Source organism: Camelus ferus, chromosome 20 (genome assembly GCF_009834535.1).
Source record: "Camelus ferus isolate YT-003-E chromosome 20, BCGSAC_Cfer_1.0, whole genome shotgun sequence".
Taxonomy (NCBI): domain Eukaryota; kingdom Metazoa; phylum Chordata; class Mammalia; order Artiodactyla; family Camelidae; genus Camelus; species Camelus ferus.
The window spans coordinates 9626354-9645248 of NC_045715.1; the positions used below are offsets into that span (position 1 = coordinate 9626354).

General features: G+C 47.9%; 1 long non-coding RNA gene across 4 annotated transcripts in view; it reads left to right on the plus strand.

Annotated features, from left to right (window-relative positions):
• Positions 1 to 270: 270 nt before the first annotated feature.
• Positions 271 to 18895, plus strand: part of LOC106729330 — a 71808-nt gene continuing 53183 nt past the window's right edge. For all 4 annotated transcript variants that reach the window (XR_004313432.1, XR_004313430.1, XR_004313431.1 and 1 more), the window contains exons 1-2: positions 271 to 603; positions 2778 to 2964. This is a non-coding gene — a long non-coding RNA (uncharacterized LOC106729330). The remainder of the gene's footprint in view (positions 604 to 2777; positions 2965 to 18895) is intronic.

Here is an 18895-nt window from a genome sequence, read left to right on the forward strand (position 1 = left end):
TTTTAAATCTCTTGCCCGCCCCTCCACAGCCAGCGGCTCCCCGCCCGAAAGGCGCACCCATTTAGGGAGCCTTCTTCCCGATCGGATTCAGCGCGGGGCGCAGGGATGCCTCCACTCCCTGCCCCACCTCTCCCGCGGACGGCGAGCGCACGCACCATCTGACTCACGCTCCCATTGGTTGCTGCCTGTTGCTAACCCACGTGACCGGAGCCGGAGCGCCCCGCCCCCGGCCCCGCCCCCTTGGGCTTCAGCGGCTCCCGCTCGGCGAGGGGTTCCTGCGGGCGGCGCCGGCCGCGCGGGGCCCCGGCCCTCGGCCGCCCGCCCCGCCGACTGCACCCTCGGCGCGGCGCCCGGCGGCCGGTGCCCACAAGGTGGCAGTGCCGCGCTGCTGGTGCCCTGCCGGGGTCCGCGCGAGCCGCACCGGGAGGCTGGGGCCAGCGCATCCCTCCTGCAAAAGTTTAACGAACGCTGGCACACCCGGGCCTCGGGCGCTGTGGGCTGCACCTCCGGTTCCTGTGGGAGGTTTGCGCCTCATGGTCCCGGCGGCGTCTCTCTTTGTCCCCAACTCAGAGAATCAGGATTTGGGGCGTGTAACTGAAGCAGGTATGTTGGTGATTTCAGGAGTGTTTTATTTATTTTCTGTTTTAGGGCCCTTATACTGAGAATTGATTCTGAAGGAGACCTGCAGACACTTCGACAATTCTTTGTCTCTTTTTGAGAGCTTCTCCCACCAGAAGAAGCAGTCGGCAGCCTCCCTTTTATTGGGCAAAAGACTTAAACCTCCACCTTTTCCGAGGGTCCTGCCCAGCGCCCGAGTCCTGGGATCCTGGCCTGCTTACGAGAGGTGGATCCGGGGAGCCTCCAGCCCCGCCGCTGTCCCGGGATGCCCTCAGTCTCAGGCGCACAGAGAGATAAGCTCCTCTGACCTCATTTGACCTCGCTGCAGGCGCCAGGCGTCCTCATTTAGTGTACGGGCTGGAGGGTCGGCTTTTCTCTCTGCTCACTGGACTTTTTATTTGTTTTTCTTTCTTCACTTTTATCTTTGGCTTGTGGCTGGTCTCGTGTCCCCTGCTGCAGGCTAACCCCCTACACACACACACACACACACACACACACACACACACACACACACACACACACACACTTGGCACTCGCCTTTTTGATTTTAAATAAAAAATCAGGCCCACCTAACTCCCGGAGAGAGGTCAGAGGGTGTTCTGCATGGGGAAAAGCAGAGAGAAGTCCTCCTTGGCTTCCCATTGTCTATACCATGAAGCCCAAATTCCATCCCCTCTGGTAGTCAAGCTCTTCCCTTGGGCCACCTAAGCTACCTTGCGGGAATTTCCCACAATGCTCCCAATCTGCTGCAACCTAGCATTCACCCACCCTTGGCAGGACGATAGAGGGGGACTCCTGTTCACACGTGCTGGACTTTCCACTGAGACTGGTGTTTCACACACCAACCTAATAGCTGCCCACTTTCTGCAGTGAGGTGCAGACCATCACTGTGGGATTGCTGGAGAGTCAGTGCCATCCCTCACTTCCAGGCTGTGTAATGGGAGCCAAAGGAAGTGCCCAGGAAAGGCCAGCAGGGAACATTTTTTTAATGAAAGTGTCCACCTCTTGTGCTTTCCCACCTATGTTAAAATAAGTGAGGAGGGCTCCAGAGAACCACCTGGAGAACTTTACAGGTGTGTTCTGGAGTTTGGACTGATGTGACCTCAGAGTAGAGAGAAGTGTTTACAGTGGCAAGAGAAGGAGGTATTTGGAACAGCCTCTACTTCCAGGAGCTGGCAGGGCACACATGCACTAACTAGTCTTCCTGTTGGCAGAGTGGACCTGCTTCCCCAGGCACGGGTGAGCAGTATAAACAAGGACCTGTGGGGGAAGAGGCTGTCAGCAGAGGCTGCCCATGAAAGGGGACCTCCAACCATGGGGGAGGGGGTATCAGAATAACCCACAGAAGTACCCCACAAGAGAAAGAGCATGCATTTATATATCGGCCACCAACCCCTAATTACAACTGAGCCCCCCTTGAAGAACTTTGTTCCTTGGGCCCTGCGTGACCTGAGTCACCAGCCAGTGAATGGAGAAGGCAGAGGGTCCAAGAAGAAGAAAACACAGACCATGTCCCCTTCCCCACCACAAGTTCCTGAACCTGGGCCTGCCTCCAGTTGTTGGTGGAAGGCGAGAAACAGTGATTGAAATGAGAGGTCAGGTTTTGTATTTGATTGGACTACACTTTTTTTCTTCTTTCTTTAAATTGAGTATAGTCAGTTACCATGTGTCAGTTTCTGGTATTGTCCCAGTCATGCATATGGACTACACTTTTTAATATCTAAAAAATGAGGCAATTCGTGAATCCCTTTGACTGACCAGGAAAGACAGTCAATGAGATTTCAGAAACTCCTACTACTGACAAAAGCAAGCATTTCCGTCATATTTAGTGTTGAACCTGTATTAACTCATGTAATCCTCAGCAGCAGCCTTGAGAGAGCAGTAGTCTTATTGTTCCCATTTTGTAGATGAGGAGGCTGAGGTCCAGAGAGGTGAAGTGAATAGTGCGAGGTCCACAGCTAGTCAGTGGCAAAGCCAGGATTTGAATCCAGACTTCAGAGTCTAGGTGTGGAACTCAAGTGCTTCTCCGTCTCCGAATCTTTATTCCTAGTCTTCACCAAACCTCACCAGACTTCAGGGCTCAACTCTAACTGTTCCTGCCTAAGAACTTCCCTTGACTGTACCACTGAGGGGGCTTCCTTGATCTGTCATATTTTCAGGAGTGCGGTCATGGCTGTGGAGTGGCCATCGCCATGAACAGTGGGGGCATCTTCTGAGGAATGGCCTTCAGAATGCAAGTCACATCTGCTAATACCTTCAGTGCTGACGGCTGCTCTTGAAGGTGGATATGATGTTTGGAACCATCCAGAAGTCATTTGGACTCCAGTGAAGAAGTCAGCGATCAAGGTAAGAGAAACCATTTTTAGAAAAAGGAAATAGGATACACTCTAACTGAATAAGGTTGGGTTTCTTCTGTGCCTGGATCTAAATGTAATTCTGAAAGAGAAAAGTCCTCCACAGGGTGAGTCCTGGCAACCTTATTGGAGAGCATGTACTCCAAGGGATATACTCAAGGGATAAAATGCTTTTGGAAGTCTACACTGTTTTTCTAAATATGTATATTTTTTCTAATCACCTTTATATTTCACCTGTATATTCACCTTTCACTTCTATTCTTTCTGTGCAACGAGATTTATGAAATGTAAAGAAAATGACTGTATCTTTTGCTTCTTTATGTAACTAGATAGTAAGTACTGAATGAGTATGCTAGGCTGGCAAGGGGTCTTGTATGTTGGGGACACTTTCTATTTGAGTAAAATTAACAGGGGAATCTCAGCCTGCAGGTGAGCGGGGCGAAGGTTGAAGGAAAAGGATGAGCAGAGAAACAGGAGAAGGACTTGGCCTCCGTGAATAGAGCGTCTCATGGGGGCAGAGTTTATTTACTGGAATCATGGGAGGTATAATTATGAAGGGATGTTTTATGGGCAGATGAGATCTTTATCTTCTAGACCAGGAGTTTCTAATTTTTTACTGGAGATTTTCCTCTGCTCCTGCCTCTAAAAGCCCCCCAAACAGAAATGCAATACAAGCAGACCTGTTTTTCTCATTCATGACTTCATTGTACTTTGCAGATATTGTGGTTTGTTTGGTTTTTGTTTTTTTTTTGGTTTTTTTATAAATTAAAAGTTTGTGCCAATCCTATCCACACCATTTTTCCAACAGCATTTGCTCACTCAATATATCTGTGTCATTTTTGGTAATTTTTGCAATATTTCAAACTTTATCATTATTATTATATTTGTTATGGTGATCAGTGATTTTTTTGACACTACTGTTGCAAAAACTTATGCTCACCGAAGGCTTAGATAATGATTAGTATTTTTTAGCAGTAAAGTATGTTTAAATTAAGGTATGTGCATTGTTGTTTTTTTAGGCATACTGCTGTTGCACACTTAACAGGCTACAGTAGTGTAAACATAACTTTTATAGGTACTGGAAAACCACAGAATTCCTGTGACTCACTTTATTGCAATATTCGCTTTATTGCAGTGATCTGGAACCCACAGCATCTCCAAGGTCTGCCTGTAGGTAGAACAGATAAAAGTAACAGGTCTCTGGCTAAAGTTGTGGGGGCAGGGGCCTACGACTGGCTCCCTCACTGTGGTCCCTTGTACACACACCCCTAGCTTCCTGACAGTCCAGGTCTGCTCCTCACAACTTCACATCTCTCCTCTTTCCCAGGAGTCTTTGGGACCAGTCCCTGTGGCATACCCTGCCCAATAGGCATTCTCCTTTTTCCTTGCTGTTGGAACCCAAATTAATCTGGGCAGCCATGGACTCAGGGACACAGATGAATCATGATTGGTCCAAGATAGGGATTGGCCAAATCTAACTGCTGGCTCTTTTGGTAAAATTTTATCGGGGCACAAACACTCATTTGTCTCCCTCTTGTCTGTAGACACTTTCATGCTACAACAGTAGCGTTGACTAGTTGTGGCAGAGACTGCATAGTTTGCCAAGACTAAATAATTTACTATCTGGCCCTTTATGGAAAAAGTTTGCGGGCAGCCATGGCAATCCTATTTTTCTTTTCCAGACATGTGCAGACATGTAATCATTTTTGACCAAGGGTATGTAATGTAAAGCCTCCTGGAAGCCATTGAAAACCATTTTCCTTCCTGATAAGAGAGAGTAATATGAAGAGAGTGTTATTATTGTCATTCTCTCTTCCATTCTATCACATGAATATGTGATGTCTGGAGTTGCGGCAGCCATGTTGTGAGCATGAGAAGTAATAGATGAGCCTGATTCCCTAATAGTATCATTACGTCACCAAACCTACCTTAGGACCATCTGCTTTCAAACTTCCTGTTGAACAGACAATAAAAATCCCTATGGTTTAAGCAACTCTTCACTGGATTTTTGTTACTTGCCACTAAATCTAGAATAACTAGCATATTTTATTTAAAGCCTAACAGCCAAAGGCAGAGTGTTCTTGTGGAAGTTGTACAATGGAGTGAAATATAGCAAATCTAGTGGACACTAATAATGATAGCTAATAATTATTGAAAATTTCCAGCACACTCTACCAAGTACTTTACCTTCGTTTTCTCATTATCACAAACCCTATGGAGACACTTTTATTATTATCTCCATTTTACAGATACGGAAAGTGATAGCTTAGAGAAATTTAGTGATTTGCTCAAAGTCACACAGTTAAGTGGCAGAGTTCAGACCTGCACCCAGGTCTGCTGACTTCAAAGGCCAAGCTCTCACCCGTGGTTTTACACTACCATGTCTACCGACAGACCTGTGTTCAAATTCCAGCTCAGCCACTTGGCAGGCAAGTTACTTAATCTTCTCGAGCCTCAGTTTCTCCATAATAATGTGGGGATGATTCCTGCCACAGTGCTTGAGACATGATGTTTCACCATTTTGCTCACATGCTCGCTTTTTAGGGGTAAGTGGGTGGCAGTAGGGAGCTGGAGGAGTAACCAGGAGGCAGGAAAGACAGTAGCCAGGGAAGGGAAAATAGCCTCAGTTAATGAGAAAGACTCACCAGTTCCTGAAAAAGTAAAGGAGGCTGGCGCGGGTTCTGTGCGGGGGGAGAGGGAGAGAGAGAGAGGACCAGGATACTCACTCCTCATGGACACATCTTGTGTTTGACCGAGGACTTGGCTACCTTACGGGCAGCTGTGGTCTCAGAACACTTTCTAGTCCACTGTCCTGTCTCAAGGTGCTTTGAAAAATTGTAAGGAACTAAACAGAAAGCAGTTCCTTGAGTTGTTGGTATCTTTCCTCTTTGTGCAAAACCGAGCCGCTGTGCAGAAGCGAGTGCTCCTCAAAGTGCAGATCGCTGGCGTCCACGGCCATTAGCGTGGGGGCATCTTCCTTACTGCCCTGAGCGGCTTACCCGTGAGGAATGGAGTCTGAAGACTCTGAGGAAGGATCAGAGGTTACCTTCATGGTTCTCAGCTTTATTTTAGTGATTTCTTCTCTCAGCATTACTGTACGATTTTTAACGGAAAAGAATAATCAAGACCAGTCCCCTCAAAGAGCTCATGGAAAATACATGAAATGTCGAGTTTAAAAACCAGATTTAATTGTTAGGCCTTTTTTTAAAAAAGGAGAGCAAGAAAAAAGACCCCAGTGGCTTATTATGTAACGTCCAGATGTTTGGCATCAAACAGGCCAGATGAGGGGGTGATTTTTCCCTCTTCATCTGGTTGCTTTGGCCTCACTGTAGATGCAGAGAAAGAGAGCGTTAGATAAGAACCTTGCTGGGGTGGCCACGTCCCCACTCCCAGCAGGCCCTTCAAGAGACCCGTAAACATTCAGCTGCATTTTTAAGCTCTGATATGGCAGATTCTTAATGAACACATTCTTTAGACCCAGCATAAACTTGAGAAGCTTCTGGAAACCATCTAAGGTAGACAAAGCAGTGGGTGGAAGGTATTTTCCCTTCTCGTTCAGATGTTTTAGGCTTCCAGACACCTAAAGTTGTTTCATCTTCAATGTACAGATCTAACATAATATTAAAATATACTGTGGGTTTTGCAAGAGCGAAGAGTGACAGCTGCTCTTCAGAGTGACAGACAGATGTCCATGTTTCAGCTGGCTTGGTTTGTCAGCGCGGCTGTTTGTTCTTGCCTGAAATGCCAGTGAAGGGCAGCGAGCGCTGTCCTGCTAGAATGCGGAAACCGAGACCTGATTAGAGGGAGCGTTTGTTGAAAAAGCATTTTCGCCGCACACTCGTGTGTCCGTATCCTGTGGGGAAATCCTTTCAATCCCATACCTGCTAAATAAATCTGGCAAGGAGTAAACACTCTGGAAGCCTCTTACTGATACAGAATTCCACCTGTTATGTGGGTTCCGCCAGCCTCCAAGCTGGGGCAGCGGCGTTGGGTACCGTTCAGGCTGACCTGGGACAGAGCCCGTCGAGGAGAAGATGTGTGTCCTTCCCACACTGCCTGGTGCTGAGCCCTCGACTTGAACCTTTCATGAGAACCAAGGTGGTGTTTGGAGCTAAGACTGACGTCCTGGCTTATGGTTGCTATTATTTGGTGCTTTCCTTGAACTCGAATACTCCACCAAGCATTGAGTAATACCGCAGATCAGAAACATCTCACTCCGCTTTCCTCTGGTTTTCCACTCAGAGCAAGGGTAGGGGTCCTGAAGCTGCTGCAGAAATCCTTTCCAAAGTTAGAATTGTGTCTCTGCGCAAACACTGTCTCTTCTTTAAAGCCCACGCGGTCTCTCCCCCCTCCTTCCAGGGCCTTGGAATACTGTTCCACATGGGTGTAGTGACTATGAGATAGTGATTTTCCTGAAGGCCCAGGCTGTGTCTCCTCATCTTTGTAAAGATTGGTGCCTGGTGCATTCATTATTAACTATTTATTAGTAATTAATTAATGCTGGATAAATGCACTGCAGTCTTTGGAAAGTTTGTGGGCCTCTGTGTGTGAGATATTGCCAGAGAATGGCAGTTAGGTCCTTTAAATTAGGGATTTATTTAAAAGTGAATTAGGAAAATTTTCTGAAGTCCCTGATGGGACTTTCGAAGATGACAAAGGGTCTGCTGGCCAAATGTTGTAACAGGGCTGCTACGCCAGCACCATCCCAAGGCGTGACTCCTGTATCTGAAAGAGAACTGTACAAATAGAACTTCCTGGGTGTACCCGCAGCTCTCTGGACGGCACACATGCACGTGTAGAAGATACCTTTACAGACCCCAAGGATTCAGGCTCACGGCCTGCTGTGTATAATCAGTCATGTATGTGTGATGCTGAAACACGTTTCAAGATGCCCCTGGTAAAGGAATCAGAGTTTGATATCTTATCAACCAAAGAGCTTTGTAGTTTTCTATTGCTGCATAACAAAATAGCCCCTAACTTAGGTGTTTAATATGACTAACATTTATCATCTCACAGTTTCTGAGGGTCAGAGTTCTGAGTGTGGCTGTGCTGGGTGGCCTGGCTCAGAGCCTCTCAGGAGACTGCAGTTGGGATGCTACAGGCGCTGTTTTCATCTGAAGGTTTGCTTGGAGCTGGAAGATCTGCTTTCAAGATGCTGCTCTCACATGGCTGTTGGCAGGAGGCCTGTGTGAGTCTCTCCAGAGGCTGCTTGAGTGTCCTCACCATGTGGCCATTTATTTCCCCCAGAGTGAGTGACCCAGGGAAGGAGCAAGGAGGACCCTGCAGTGCCTTTTATGATTTGGTCTCCAAAGTCGCACACCTTCACTTCTGCTTTATCCTGTTCATTAGAAGTGAGTCCCTAAATCCAGCCAATACTCAAGGAGAAGAGAGTTAGCCTTCACCTTAAAAAAAAAAAAATTCCCTTTTAAGGGAGGTACTGGGGATTAAACCCAGGACCTCATGCATGCGAAGCACACACTCTACCACTGAGCTTTACCCTCCCCCAAGGCATCAAAGACTTTGTGAACATATTTTAAATCCATCACAGAACTGTTGCTTTGATTCGACAGATCTACTATGAGCACTCACTGGCCTTTCCAGATGTGCTTGTTAAATATGTAAATCCTGCTTGCCCTGCACTCCGGAGGAAGTCCACCTCGAGTTGCCCAATGTGGGAAACAGGTTGTCCGAAAATCAGGACCTGTGGTTCTGAGTGTTTGACCTTGGACCTTCCCTTTGAAACCGCTTTGTTTTCTCTGTCCACAGCATGGAGGCTTTTCACTGAAACCCATTTGCAGCCTCTTTAAAGAAGAGTCACAGTAGCACCCACTATTAGCCACACTAAGTGTTCCACAAACGCTATTTCCTTAAATTCTCACCCCTGCCCGTTGGGCTGGACGTTCTTATCATCATCCCTGTTTTACAGAGGGGGACACAGAGGCCTGAAGTCACCTAGCCAGTCACTGGTGACACTGGGGTTTGGACCCCGGCAGTCGGGCTCTTACTTTCTCCCCTATGTTAGAGTGCCACCTCCTTCGGCTGGGCTCTCTCCTCCCAACACCCCTAAAGCTAAGTTTATAGGCGTGTGGTGTAGCTTCTGCTTTACACGAGACCATCTCAAAAACACTCTGCCCAGTAGGAAGGGATGGAGGTCTGGTATTTATGACCTCTACCACCCCCGGGCCCCACTGAGACCTCCCCACCAGCATACCCCATTCTGGGCTTGGGAAACCGTTCTCTTTTCTGTCCCTTCAGGCCTGGAGATGTCTGTCCTCCCTGGAACCTGTGAATGTGGCAGGAGGGATTTTGCAGGTGGAATTAAGTCAAGGATTTTGAGATGGGGAGATTATCCTGGATTGTCCAGATGTGCCCAGTATACAAGAATCCTCATTAGGGACAGGGGTCTGAGGATGCTATGCTGCTGGCTTTGAAGGTGGAGAAACAGGCCAGGAGCCAAGGAAAGTGGGCCACCTCTAGCAGCTGGAAAGGGCCACAGATTCTCCCCTTGAGGTTCCAGGAGTGCGGCCCTGCCAACGCCTTGACCTTAGCCCTGTAAGAACCACTTCAGACCTCTGACTTCCAGAACTCTGTGGTGATAAATGTGCTTGGTTTTAAGCTACCCTCCCGCACAAAACTTCTGCAGAGTTGATGAAAATCCACCCTGTTGTTTTTACATAATACGATAATAGAGGAAGAAACTACAAAACTACATCTTATTAGAGATTATATAATGAAAGTAGGCACATGCTTAAATTACAAGCGCTGACATCAAGAAACCTAGAAATTCACTGGGAAGAAAAGGTATACACACATAAAGCAAGCAACAGACCTTTGTTCAGGGCAAGTGTGTGTGCTAGAGATAACAAGCACTGGGAAGGTACGGAGCCAGGTGGGACCACGGACGGCTGGAGCAGCTGAGCATCTCCTGGAACTCTGCTGTTATCCTGCCATGTCTCAAAGACACGTAGGAAGCAAGAAAATGATCTTGCTGATGGGCAGTCCTCGACACATGGCATTCTAGAAGGTGTAAAACAGTTCTCTGCTTTCCTGTTGGTCACCCTTTGATGGATTTAGAGCAGCCTCAGATGAGTCCCCATTCTCTCTGCTCTCCCTACCTTTCTGTTTGATGCTCTCACCCTCTGCTCAGGGTTGTGCCATCCTGCCAGTGCCTAGAGTGGTCCAGAGGTGGAGATGCTCCAAGCTCTATCTGAATGGACTGTGGGGCTTCTGACACTCACTGGTCCCTCCCAGACCATCCTTGCATTCAGCATAGGCTCAGCCAATCTTCAGAGAGGAGCATCCAGGAAATAACGAAGCTCTTTCTAGTTAGTTACCTCCCAAAGCCTAACTAACCCACCAGAGGTGAGAAGGGGTGAGTGGGAAGAGGACAGACAACCAAGCCATTTATCTGTACCAAGCAGGTTTCAGGGTCCAAAAGATTCTGAGGAAGGGCTAGAAAGTGAGTTTGTGGGGAGGAATTAAGAGCATTCCAGGCGGGGAGAAGGCATCCGCAGAGGCCAGCAAGGTAGGAATGGGCAAACGTGCACCATAGAAAGAGCCGCAAGGAGATGGACTTCCTTGGGGTAGAGAAAAATGGAAGAAAACCACGCGAGGTGAGAGTGATGGAATTGTGGTGCGCTGGGATGTCTGCCGTGGTGAATGTATGTTTGGGGAGCCCTTCAAGGGCAGATCTGAATCACTCCATTTACCGTTTTTCATCTCAGTTTTGGACATGATTTCAGTGTGGCTAAAGAAAGGGAAGGTGGTTGCTGGAAGGGGCCAGGGCCACGTGTGGGACAGCTTCCATGCCGTCCCCACACCTCTTCCTGCGGAGCGCCGAGTGGTGCCTGGATAGTTCTGCCACAGAAGCCCGCAGAGTTACTGCCAGGCCTCGGAAATAATTAATACACGTGCTGGTCAGGATCACATCCCCAAGCACACGGGTCTGTCCCGGGGTGGGCGGCCCAGACAGTTTGTCGCATTTTCCGGGAGGCTGCCCGGAGCCCCACGCCTGCCGGGCTTCCTGCGGCTGGTGGCACAGGTGTCCGGCCGCGTTAGCGCTGATCCCGGGCCCCGCTGTCGTGTGGCACTCCCCCGAAGGAGCAGTCTCCTGTTTTTCTGGTGTTTAGAGCCGAGTTCTGTGCTCCCTGCTACGTGGGTATCAAACAGAAATGATTTCAACCCTGGTCTTTGGGGATGTAGAGAGTGCCTTCTTTCTAAGTGAGTGTTTCCTGAGATCTTTTCAGACAGGCTGCCTCCAGGCTCTTCCTCTCCAGTTTGTCACGGCGTTTCGTCAGTTCCCAGTGCTGATATGGAGAAGATTCTCTCTGTCTTGGTGGCAAGATCTCATCCGGAATTTCTATCACTTTTGTAAGTGGGAAGGGGGAGATTCACACCTACTATAAATATAGTAGGTCCTTACTAAAATATTTTCTAATTTAGAGTGGAATTTGGTCTACGAAGTTTCCTTCTTGGGCTCCAGCCAGTGTATTTTAGGGGATTTTCCCAAAGGATTTCACTATGAAACGGAGCCACTTACAGAGCATGCCTGTGGATGAGGGCTCAAGTGATGTAACGCAGCCACAGAGGAGCAGAGAAATGAGGACAGGATCTTGGGAAATTGTCCCAGTTTATAGAGCAGTGAGAGGGGGAGAGCCTGCTGGGTGGGACTGGGTTTGCTAGGGAAAATGGTGTCCTGCTTTTAGCCCTTTTAAATGGTGAGTTTTCCGCTCTTTTGCGTTCTGCTCTTCCATGTGGTTTCCATAGTGAGACGACACCAGTGTCTATTTAAGAGCTTGGATCCTGGAGTCAGATGATTGGGACTTGAAACCCAAACACAAGTTATTTAAATCTCAAAGCCTTAGTTTTATGATTTAGAAAATGATAATAGTAATAATAATAATAATAATAACAACAACAACAAGAATCATACCTAAGTAAAGGGCTCTTTTTAAAAATTTAATCATAAAATGCACACGAATTATTTAGTATCTGGCACGTAGCATAACAAGCCATCAAAATGCTATCTTTTGTTGTTAGTAATAGTAATATTTTTATATTGTTTGTAATGAATTGGAAGGTTCAGAGTACATAAAATAGAGAGAATGCTAATGATGGCAAAATGTTAGAAAAGTGTACAAGACGCCCCAAGTTTTGGATGCTGATTGGGAATGAAGTCTTTGCTTAGTCCCTTACAGGCATTATGACTGTATCTCACTCTGTAGAGATTTACTGCCAGCTCACAGAGGAAGCCCTTCCACATTCTTTGGCTTGCACACCGGTGGGAGTGTGTGTGTGTGTGTGTGTGTGTGTGTGTGTATACATGCCCATATGCATATTGCTTTGTGGAGTACCCCCTTGCAGAATGTAGAGAGAAGCATTATGGGCTGTGAATGAGACTGTCACAGACAAAAGAGATTTCTCTTCTGTCCTTTCAAATGGACCACCGCCCACTGAAGAACCTTTTTCTTCCCTCTGAAGCCAAGTAAAGGCATTGGGGCTGATCGTCTTTCAACGACACTCTTTTTTCTTCTTCTGTTTGGATTTCTCTAAGCACATTCCCCAGGCGCCTGGAAAAATTAAATGAAAGAAATAAAATAATTCATCCTTTTTCTCCCTTGGAGTGAGGACCTGCAGAAATAAAGGAAACAAAGATACTTACAATAGGATCCATGTGGGCTTTAGGGAACAAAGAGTGACAACAATCAAATGTATGGCTTAAAATAGCTACACCTCGGGTAGACCTATTATGCAAGAGAAGCTGTGCTGGTGATAATTCCAACCACTTAAAGGAAGCTACGATCTTCCTACAAAGGAAGAGACTCACTATCATAAAAAGATTTGCCTTCTGGTTACAGATCTCTCATTTTGGTTGTATAGACAGGACTAGACAGCAGTGTGGGGAAAAAATTGAAATGGGAAGGGACAGAAAAAGTGGACAACAAAGAGGGGTATTAGTGATATTAATTGGAGCCAGCACCTCTGATTCACAAGGTGGTTTGCAACAGCATTGGTCAGACCTCTCCCAAGAGTGGGCATGGCGGTGATCTGTGGGCAGGGTTTTGAGAAAACCTGAGTAAGGGTGCAGAGGGATTCCCCTGACCCTCTTCTGTGCTTTACTGTCTGTCCTGAGAGCTGGTGAGCACGTGGGCTGCCGCGAGCATGGTGCTCGGAACACCCTTTCTCAAGGGCCCCAGCTATTCAGACGGGGTCTTTTATGCTTTGGGAAATAAAACAGGAGAGGAATCAAGAATGTTCCAGGAGGAAGAGACAGCAATTGCATAGTCTCTAACATAGGAAAGATTTTAATGTGTTTGGGAAACTGAAAAGAGACCAGTAAGAATGGAGAAGAGAGAGCCAAGGAGGAGAGAGCCAGGCAGGGGTGGGTTCATGCTGAGCCTTGCAGACTGTGGGAAGAACTTTAGCATGTGCAGGGTCCTGGGTTCAATCCCTAGTACCCGCTCTAAAAATAAATAAGTAGATAAATAAATAAAGTAACTACCTCTCCCTCAAAAAAAATCTCAAAAAAAAAAAAAAAAGAACTTTAGACTTTCATTTTAAGTGCATTAACAAACCACTGAGGACCTTTATGCTGAGGAATTACGAAGTACCTGATATGTGTTCACATTTAGGAAGATCTCTAAGTAACTTCAGGACACTCCCTGAAATGATAAACTACTGATAGTAGCTGTCAGTGTTCACCCCCCAGATCTTGGAGGCAGGCTGGGGTAACAGGGGCCAGCCCACCTCCCCACATCCCCTGGTCCGCTGGCAGGCACAGTGTTTTCTATATCCCTGGCCCCAGGTTAAGACATTGAAGAGGAAGGTCACAAATGAAACTCCATCTTGGAAATTTTCTGCATTAGAAAAATCCCCAAAGTGTAACTAAACCAGAGAGAACACAGAGATCACTTGATTCTTTAAGAAGTCTTCAAAATGCCACTGAAGTTTTCTCCAGGTCCTTTTTTGCAAGTTCAAATCAGGCTATAATGATCTGTAAGAAAGCAACAGGCCCTAGTTTACGGCTCCACCTCTTTGAAGCAAACATGGGCAAAACATAGGTATATGTGTTTATCAGTCAGCTGAGGTTTAGTTATGCTGCAGTAACAAACAACCCCAGCTCTCAGCGTCCTCACAAAGAAAGATCTTTTTCTCTCTGAGTTACGGCTCACGGGTCACTTTGGCTCTCCTCTAGTGCTGTTTCTATTCCAGAACCTGGGCTGAAAAAGCAGCCCCAGGTGGGACACACCAGCCTCATGGCAGAGGAAGAGAGCAGTGGTGAGGCTGTGTCTTAGCTTTGACAGCTCCTGGCAGAGATGGCACGGCCCACATTCATTCACATTTCATGGGCCAGAGGAAATCAAATGGTCAAGCCTGATGTTAGCAGGAAGGGAGGAATAACTGTTCTGCAGGAACTGTCTGCGGAGAGGGGCACTAAATATTATTAACGAACAATGTGTTCAATGCCATATTTTGGCATTGTTCAATGCCAGTTTTTAAAAATGGAGACGTTTTTAAAAACTGATTTCAAGGTGAAAATTCAGTAATAATCTTTTGTTAATAGAGATGACAACTTTCAGATACTATAATTCCGAGTATGAGTCAATCCCTGAAAATTAGCACCACAAGCATTCCTTTAGAAGGATGACTTGTGAAAGTCTGAAATGTATAGTTGGGAAGTGATTAAACCCAATTTTACTAGAAGAAAAGAACATTTAATAAAGCAGAGTTCTCAGTTTCTAATCTCATCTTGTACCGGTGCCTCAAAAATTTGAGACCAACTGCTGGGAAGATTTTTATGCAGAGAAAAGCAAAAAAGAATCTTGTATTTCTTTTGTCAAGTTGGGGTGAACGGGATGAAGAGAATATATGGGTAATGTAATTTTAGTTGACATTATATTCCATTTAAGAAAGTCTGTCGTGGGGTTAGCTTTGAAGTAGGAAGGTTTATTTCACCAAGGAGGGAAAAAAATCCCAGTTCATGGAAGGCAAGGAAAATTATAAGCCAAACAGCAAATACATCACATCTGGTTGAGGGCCTGCCCGTTCTTGCCTGGACTGTGGCAGTGGCCCCGGCTGGCCTCTCTGTTTCTGCCCTAAGTCTGTTCTTCACACAGCAGGCAGAGTGGGTCTTCTCAAACTTAGTGTATCACGATCTGCTCAGAATCCACACAGAACCCTCCAAGGAGACTCCCAGCTCACCCTGAAAGATAACCGGAGTTCTTCCCGTGGTCTGTGGATCCTGCGGGATGTACCCTCCGACAGACTTGCTGAGTTCCACTCCCACTGCTCACCTCCTCCTCCCTCCATGGAGCCACGCTCACCTCCTGGCTCTTCCTTGTCCTCTGACCTGCCAGGCTTTGCTGCTCCAGGACTTTTGCACTGACTGTTCCCTCTGCCTGGGACACTCTGACTCCAAAACTCCACATTCCAAATTCTTTTCCTGTATCAGGAGGCCGTCCCTGACAGCTTGATCTAAAATAGCACCCAGGCCTTCTCTGCCCACTTACCTGGCTTTATTTTCCCTTCTTAGCGCGTGTTGCTACCTGACATCAGTCACATGCTCATCCTTCATCTTTTTTTCTCGCTAGATTATAATCGCCAAGAGAAGGGGTCTTCGTTTCATTCACCATTTTATTCCTGGTGCTAAGAACAGTGGCTGGTATGTAGTAGGTGCCTACTAAAATTTGTTGGATGAATTAAGGAAACTATGTAGTTCTGTCATTCCTAACTTCATCAGGTTTGTGTAAATATGAATATGTCATTAATACAGAAACGGATAGAAATGTGTTTCCCTGCCTAGAAGATTCAGTCCATAAAACTCTGTTGAAAAACCCTACACAGTCAGTGTTTTAAAACAGAACAGAAGACCATAATCCCATAATTTTTTCCGCTTTTTGTTAGTTTTCTTCTGCCAAGTCTCAGTGTTTACAGTACCAGGAAGCATGACAGGAGGTCACAGAATCCTGAATAATGGGCTGGATTTCAAAAGTCATTGGATACATTTCCGCATGAACGATGGCTGTCCTTTGTAAATTGAGCATGGTAGATTTCAGTTGGAGCAGCAATGATGAGAATTAAAAAGAATAGCAAATATAAGGGTGGTGGGGAAAGAAAATCAAACATGGAGCCGAAGCAGGCTGATGGGACAGCTACCAGGATGACGGAATGAAAGCAATCAACAAACCACCAGGCTCAGGACAGCCTGGGTACCAGTCAGCCCACACTCTGCCGACCAGGACTTCTGTAACCTTGGAAAACCGCATCCCAAGTTTCCCTGTACTTCTGTTTCCATTAAGACAATTGCGGCCACCTTTCTGCACTTTGCCTTCACCCTCTGCTGAAGCGCCACCGCACACGTCCCCTGTCCCATCTGCAGCTTTTGTACCCGTAGGGAGCCGGTGAGTGACAGCGTGGGGTGACGTGCCGGGTCCAGCTCCCTGCTCTAACTCGGGGCTTCTGCAGGATTAGAGCACATTTTGTATTTGCTTTTCCTCCTTGTTGGCCCCGCCGTGATGACACACAGTGAATCCTCTGTACTTTTGGAAAAAATGCATGATGGAGAGAACAAGTTGGATTTTCTTTGGAGCTTGAATGAACCCTTCACAGTGATGACGAGTGATTAAGATGCTTTGGTGATCGAGAGCAGAGCTGGCTGGTTAGGAACGCAGAGCCTAACGCTTCACGAAGTACCACCCCAAAAGGGAGGCCTTGCCCAGCAGGGAGAGTGTGGATTCTTGTAATCTGGCCTCGAGGAAGACATCCCAGGCCCAGCAGGCCTCTGTGGCCTTCCTCGCTAAGTTAGAACACACACACATGCCGGTTTCCCCTTGGCTGGAGATGGTTACCCAAGCCTGTATCACACCCGTGAAACATACGCTTCTCCCCCAGCTGTGAGCTGATAAAAGCATCTTCAAAGGCCACCAGGCTGCCAGATAGGGTTGCTGGGTAGCTCAGAGAGGCTGGACCCTGGCAGTGAGCTGCAAGTTCATCACCGCCCTCATCCCTTTCAGAAAGCCCAATTGCTTGTTGTAAAAGGCAGAGAAAGGGAATTCCTGCATGGGAAATCTATAATCTAGCCCAGGCAAGTAGTAGATGCCTACAGACGTCACTCCTCTTAGCCTCGGAACAGCCCTTCCCACATAGTGTCACCTTCCTCATTTTAGAGGCGAAGGAGTCACCACTCAGGCAAGTTAAGTAACCGTCCCATCTGTCAGGACCTGGGCAGGAAACTCACACCCACTCAGAGGCTTTAACAGAAGAGCATTTAAGGAAGGGTACTGTTTACAAAGGTGTGGGTAGGGCTACAGAGGGGCAGGGAGCCGCAGCTTTGGGGGTGAATGGTGGTGGGAAGCCGTGACCGGTCCTGGGCCTGGAGGGCCAGAGCGGGATGGCATGGTCAGAGGCTGTGAGTGCGGGGCAGGAGCCAGGAGCTAGACCCGGCCAGGGATGTGATGCAGTTGCCTCGGCCACGTGGTCACTGCCAAAGCAGGGAGACAGCCAGGGCAGTGAATACCTCAGCTTCTCTGTATTCCTGTCCCATCCTGTTGGCCCACAAGAAAGCCAGATGACAAGGAGGCTGGTGAGCCATCCGTGGGCTCAGCCTCTCGGGCAGGGCAGGGCAGGGCAGGGGGTGGCTCTGAGGTGGTGGTGATCAGAGGAGACAGACTGGCTTCCAGCATCACCAGTGGGTGGTACTGCTCGCGGGGGGGGGGGGGGGTCTGCAGCCAGCTGGGACCCCGCTGTCTTGCATTCTTTGCACCTTCCTCTTCTGGAACTTCCTCTCCTTTCCTCCCTCTTGCCCTTCATCCCCCTCCCTCCCCTCTTCTCTCTGGTCCTCCTTTCTCCATCCCTCCTTTCCTCCTCCTCTTGTCTCCTTCCCGTCCTCCTGCCCTCCCCTCCCCCCCTTCTCCTTATTCTTTCTCTCTCTCCCCCCACTTTCCTTCCAACCTTCTTTCCTCTCTCCCTCCCTTTCTCTGCCATGAACCCACTAGGCACTGGGACACCGCTGGCTGAGACCCGGCTCCCTTCCCAAGGTCCTCACTGCAGCATCAGGCTATTACGGAGCTTTTTCCATTAAGGACACTCCGTGTTTTCAAGCCCTAAGCACAATTTGCTTTAGAATCTCACTTTTAAAAAAGGCTCCATATGTGAAGTCCTTGGAGATCCCCCAGGCAGGAGGGCAACCTAAGTTTATAGCCTCCTGCTCCAAGGGCCTCACACACCCGAAGCTGCCCCAATTCAGCTGACGGAGCCGCAGCTTTTGCTGTAAGAGTCCATTCATTTATTTTTAAATATATTTTCCACTTTGCCTCACACCAAAAAGGACTTATGTTTGGAGACGCCTACACCCGTGAGCTTCTTGGGAGAGTCAGGTACTTGGGACAAAGCCCTGTGACCAGGTGCCCCCCACCTGGGCCGGGAAGAGCCTCCCCAGGTGGGAACGGGGGCAGTCAGCCCCCACCCACCCCGGCTGTGAACTGGGGCAAAGTGCTGGCGCCTTTCTCTGCACCCCTTCTTCATAAAATAGACATAATGACCCCTTTTCTTTTTCACGGGTGTGCGGGGAGGCTTCTGTGCACTTTGAAAGTACTCGGAGCCACCGTTTGGGAGCGGGGAGCGCAGGCCAGGCTGCGGGTCTCATTACGCACCGAGAGGCGCATTCGCTTCAGCTGGCTCTGCGCTCTCGCCACGTCCCCGTGTTCTTGACTAAAGTGCTCTTCAAGAAGAATTTCTCCGAGGCTCCCATGTTGACATCCGCCTAGTGTTTCGAGAGCCAGGCTTGCTAGCTGTTTGTTCCTTTGGATGAAAGCCTGCAGTCGCTCTATTAAACACTCTCCATTCAGCGGGAAGAAGGGGGAGAAGTGGGTGGGAGGGGGGAGCAGAAATCCAGAAACTGCTCACAAAAACTGGGCGATAGGCCT